Source organism: Battus philenor, unplaced genomic scaffold (genome assembly GCF_028537555.1).
Source record: "Battus philenor isolate CCGP_79_NKW_IND1 unplaced genomic scaffold, ilBatPhil1.0.hap1 SCAF_4, whole genome shotgun sequence".
In the NCBI taxonomy this organism is placed as follows: domain Eukaryota; kingdom Metazoa; phylum Arthropoda; class Insecta; order Lepidoptera; family Papilionidae; genus Battus; species Battus philenor.
The window spans coordinates 2,848,434-2,854,493 of NW_027181704.1; the positions used below are offsets into that span (position 1 = coordinate 2,848,434).

At 31.4% G+C, this 6,060-nt stretch overlaps 1 protein-coding gene across 1 annotated transcript in view; it reads right to left on the reverse strand.

Moving 5' to 3' along the window:
* Positions 1 to 1,055, reverse strand: part of LOC137928813 (serine-rich adhesin for platelets-like) — a 106,393-nt gene extending 105,338 nt beyond the window's left edge. Inside the window, exons 1-2 of the mRNA XM_068771796.1 lie at positions 1,019 to 1,055; positions 647 to 762 (exon numbers count right to left, since the gene is read on the reverse strand). The gene's annotated coding sequence lies outside the window, so the exon portion shown is untranslated. The remainder of the gene's footprint in view (positions 1 to 646; positions 763 to 1,018) is intronic.
* Positions 1,056 to 6,060: the final 5,005 nt, after the last annotated feature.

Here is a 6,060-nt window from a genome sequence, read left to right on the forward strand (position 1 = left end):
GTAGATTTGTTTTGTTCTTAAGCTTCCATATTACGAATAATATTATACATTTTTTTAATTTAAATTAATTTTAGATCCCTTAATGTTCATTTTGGATATTTTAAAAATAATTTGTAATTTTCAGGCTGTTTCACTTTATCGTTAAATCCGGGAACTGTGTGCAAAACCGGTAGACTTTCTACGCCTGCAACGCGGGGCCGTCCACTTCTCAGTTAAATGTTCGCCGCATTAATTATTACGGTCTGCAGTTATTGCACTGTTACCTATCGATTTCGTAAAACAATATCGGTTAAATAAAATAAAAACACTAAAATTTTAAAAAAAAGATAAAGTAACTGTTTGTACACGTTTCTTGTAGAATGTATGAAGGCTTGATTTCAGAGAAACTTAACGTAGGAAAGAAATTTCCAACAAGGTTTAACGTCAGTTAAATTAAACTTAAAATAAACTGAGAGTAAAAATCTCATTATAATTTTATCTTGCGGCAAAATTAAATGACTTTAATCGTGACTCTGGCCACACTCATGGTCGACTATTTAGAAAGCGAAAGATACAATTTTCAGTCTTATTGTGTCACAGCTAAAGGTTATTTATAATAAAAACTAACATGCAAAATATTTACTCCCGTTTCCACTGTCAGCCTTACCTTAGTAAGTGTTTTATATTACTCAAACGAAGCAAACAATTTAATCACTAATTTGTTATGTATGATTCACCATCGTTCTAACTGGCACTATGAAAAATACACCTTTGTCACCTTCACTGTTTAAAAAAAAATTAACAACGATACGCACAATTCCCGCCAACGCGCGACATTTTTAAAAAAAGATTTTCCTGAAAAACCGAACGCGAACAAAGTGTCAACGGACGCGAAGTAATTCGTGTACTGGCCGACGAGTGTCGCTAGAGTTTTCGTTTAACGCGCGAGTGAACAATAATTGCGAATTGAGTAAAATTATTTCTCTATTTTTATGATTGCAGTTTCGTTATTTCAAATAATGGCGGGAACCGTGCGTACGTTGCAAACGTGCGTTCGGAAACGCGGTAACCGATCGGTGCGCGGTGAGCGACTGCGGTCACTCGGGCACTCTCCACTCTATCCACCCTGCCCGCGTGTGTCGAACATATCAGCCGTGATGTTATTTCAACCACCACCCTTTCATGGTCTCTTGTATAACTTTAAAACTATCACTTATAAGATCAACTAAAAATGGTACCGTCAATTCGTATATGTTCGCTGCAAAACCGGTTGACTTTACTTGCACTGAATACAAAATAAACTGTTTCAGTTACAAATTTTCAAACTGTTTCGAAATAGACTCGCTTAGATAAATAATAAAGATAGGTTTTTCAAATGATTTGTTTCGCCTACATGAATTCAAATATGAGACTCGACTGTAAAATACTAACTTAAACTAATATGGTAAATCGTTACTCCTCGAAAACGTGGTAAGATACCACTCAAAATATTAGCTACCTTTTCATACAAATACATCTTAAAGAGTGTCTTCGATATTTATACGGATAACATTTCGTAGTAAAAAAATAAATAAACTTGTAACGTCCGTAACCACATACATGTTTTGTGGTCTTGCTTCCTTTCACTTAATAGATCATAAACCAAGCGGTCAATATAATACAAGTAGTAAATAACGCAACAGGTTTTTAAAAAATAATGACATAATTATATCTTTAAAGTACATTATTTTAAAAAATTAAAATAAATCTTTGGTTATTGCCAGTCCGTTTGTTTCTGTTACCACAGGCCTTCTGGCCGCCCTTGAGTCGAGATGCTAAACGCGTATTGACTGTCAACCCAAGCCAATTAATGTAACATATTTCAGAATGTTAATCACAAGGACACTTATGCCGTCTAACTCCATAAAGCGCCCGCCTTAACGTAATAAAAGCTCAACGTATCCACAATCCGATAATAACGATGTAACATGATATAACGGCCCGTGCGGAGCGTCCTGAACGAGCCTTAGAGGTAGATTACGTATACGAGGTCCAGAAATCTGTTAAAAATCAAAATCTGTTGAGTAAAAATGAAAGTGAAAGTTTTGTTTTTCGATTTAAAGACCATATTAGTTTTAAAAGACGTTTTAACTCAAACAATGACAACTATGTGTCAAATTTCACTAATTTTGGTTTTTAATAAATTTTCACATAGCCACTTACGGAAAGACTATTAGCGTTGGTCATTTGTTTTATAGATATGTTTTAATTTAAAAAAAATCTTGTATCAGTGTCACTAGGAATAATCATCAGCACAGATATAAATTTAAAAAAAACTTAATTGTTTTAAGAGAAATATACAACAATATAGAATATACATGGAATAACACTGCGTAAAGTTTGAGCACTTGAAAAGCGAACTTCGTGGCATATTATTGGGTAAAAAGTTATTATTAATTTTAAGAATACTGGTAGTATAATAATATTATTATATTATATCTAACATCTTTACTAGCCATAGCGTATGTTTATATACCAAAACATCCTGTAGGAGATCGATTTAATGTACCGTGACCTTTTTGATTAAATAACATAGATATAAATTTTAAAAATTAATTTTAAAAAATCAATACATTCCAAAATTAATTACAAAACTCAAAGTAAAATATAATCTCATAGTATTAATTATGAAGAGTTAAATGTATATTAAAAATATTATGTTTACAATATATATATTTATACAAGTTTTTATTATCCTTTATTTTATACATTTCAATATGACAAATTTTATTACGGTTGTACTATTGTTTAATTTATCTCACTTCTATTGAGTTACCTCTTCTTTTTATGACTGTTCCGATTATCCTTCAACAAAACTCCAAAAAGATTTGGCGTCCTCTATCTTAGCTAACTAGCTAAGTGTTCGTCCCAGATGGTATAGCACTAAAGCTACTAAAATTACAGGGCTCTTAGGACCTAATGAAATATGAAACTAACCCAAAATGGATATTAAATAAAATTACTTTATTATAATGATAAGATTTAATAACAAATATTTAAACATATATAATTGTGTAAAAACATCTATAACCAATCACAATACATATTATATACGAGAAACAAGAATCCGACCGAGGATACTTTCTCGCATTATCAAACAACTCTTAGATCTAGGGACTTACTGGAGATACACAGGACATACCTTAAACCAGGCACTCAAACAAAAGATAGTCGAAAGATCAAAACAGCTGTGACTTCGATACGCGGACGAAAAACACAGAAAAATTCTCTTTACAGATGAAAAAAATTTTACAATCGACGTGCTCCACTACAACAAACAAAACGGTCAAGTGTATGCACACAGCTCTAAACAAGCTTCCGAGGTAATGGCCACAGTTCAGCGAAGCTATCATCCAACATATAAGAGTAAAATGTTCCAGACTTCATAGAGGCTGATGATTGGCCTTCGGCTAATCCGGACTTAAACCCTTTGAACTATAAATTGTGGTCTGTACTAGAGGACATGGCCAGCTCTAAGCGACACCCAAATATTGAGACGCTCAAGAAATATTTGGAGGCAGCAGTGACCAAGTTTCCAATGGAAACCGTTCGTAAATCCATCGACGCATGGCCCGACCGTTTAAAAGCGTGCATGAAAACTAAGGGTAGACAGTTTTATTTACTAGTTAAGTACGTTAAAATATCTTTTTCACTCTACATAATCACATACAAAACTTTAAAATAAAATAGTTTTTTTTTTTTAAATATCGGACATTTTCTTTGTAACAGAACTTATGGCTAGGCTAGGTATATATAAATATACTATTGTCGTCGCGCCGTATTCCTTACATTTATTTCAATATTAAAAGCCTTAACATCTCAATAATTCGTAATTTTATTTTTGAAAACAAATTACCTCAGCGAATATGATCCACATTTACCTAGTACGCTGTTATTATATAGCCTAATTTTAAAATAATGTAGCGGGCACAGCTAGTTATAAATTATGAATTTAAAAAAAAAGAATCTTGAGCAAAATATTACAGTTAATAATTTGAAAATTCTTGATTTATAAACCAGTATCATGCAATTTTTTTCAATTTCCTAATGTCTATCAGTGTAACAAGTAAAACAAGGAACCGAAATAAATCAGAAAACAAATCATTCAAAACAAGCCAACCGAATTACATTGTAAATACATTTCAAAATCGTACCGCAAGGATGTAAAAGATTAAAATAATTAGACGGCAGCAAAGTAACGAAGAACTAGTTATTTAAATATAACTATTACAGACATTAATAAACTACAAGGCTTTGCGAAATAAGGAGAATATAGGCCGATGAGAAATAATAGTAAAGCGTTTTTTTGAATTTGCAGTTCAATATTACCGTGTTATAACAATTTACCATATGTTGGATCGTGGATAATAGCATTTTTATTTAAATTTGAGATATTGCGCTATAAAAAAAATTTCAAGTTTAGAAAATTAATCCATTAATACCAAGAGTATCATTGAAACGTGTGTACATAAAATAATTCATAAGATTTTTTTTTATCTGCACTAAAAAGCAATGGTCAACGCCATCTATTTTCTGTGACACGAACGTGATTAATGACTAGAACTGCACTGCAATATTAGAAAAACAAATATAGTCATATATTTATAGAATCCACATTCATTTTTATTAGGTTTTCACATTATTTAGCATCTGGAATATTAAAAATATTAATTTACAGAACACGAATACGAAATCAAAATCGAAGAAAAAATTATGATTTATATTATGAACAAATGAGGTTTTAATTTTTTTATTTATTACTATGGATTAATAACAGATATAATAAACAGTCTAAGCTCCACAAAGCTAAATTACTTAATAAAAAGTTTTACATAGTGTTTATTTGATTTAAATTCTGACATTCCTTGTTTGTGATATAAATTAATAAGTTTATTGATTTAACGATAAATATCTATCATATTAACAATAGGCTTCTTAAAACATTATTTACACCAAATTGAATGATTTGACCAGCGCCTGCTAAAAATATATTGCAATTAATAATGTATCGTAACTTTCAAGCGTTTGCGATTAAATAAATTCCATACCAATTTTGTCTAATTACAAAACTAGACATACCATTTTCCTAGAATTGAAAATAGTAGTATAAAATAAAAAGTTATACATTTATATACATTTGCTTCTTAACCAAAACTCAAACATATTTTCAAGCATACAGTAGTTTGACAAAACGTCAAAAGTTCTGAGGTTGTAAACCTTTTTTAGAATTAAATTAAAAAATTCAAAAGGTGTGTCTAAATATAATAATATCCTCGCCATAAATATTTTAAGTAAAATATCAAACATGTCAGACTTTTCCCAAAATTTACAGTCGCTACTCTACTCCCCGGTGGTAGTCTTAAGCAAAAGAACTTTTACATGTGACGCCTCCTCCTTCAGTCAACCAGGGGCGTATGGTTACCTAATTTCGGTTTATGAGGGCTGTGGCAAATATACTTATGACCAATAGACGAGATATTGAGTGATAAGATTAATGGTATTACGTTACTTAAAGGTAGCTCGTTCTAGTGAAATACGTGTGTGTGAATATAAACATAATTTATGCTACTAAAGATTCGTACATATCTTAGAAAAACAATATTGGTTTTTGACGGAAATGTTTACAACCCCGGTTACAGTTCTACTATCTCATTACGTCATATCATTCAATAAGGCCGCTGACGGTCAAAATAGTTTTTCTACAGTAAAGATCCTTGAACCAATGTGTAAATTCATGATTCAACCCGTGATCCGGTTTTTAGTCTTACTGTTTTGTTTCCAACATTACAGTCATGTTTCGAATTAATAACTAACAGAGTTTTAAGTTAAACAACTCAAGGAAAAAACTTTTGTAAGTAATAATTTGTAACAAATTTCTCTCAATAAACAACCTTGGCAGCACAGCCTTGTTCAATGGACCATTGTAGGTCATCCTAAGCGAAGTTGTCGGAGAGTATCGTCAAGTTATCGTTTAAATTTTATTACCGACTACTCGCTGGTGTGACCGACAAAAACTAAATGAAAACAAGTGCTATAGACATT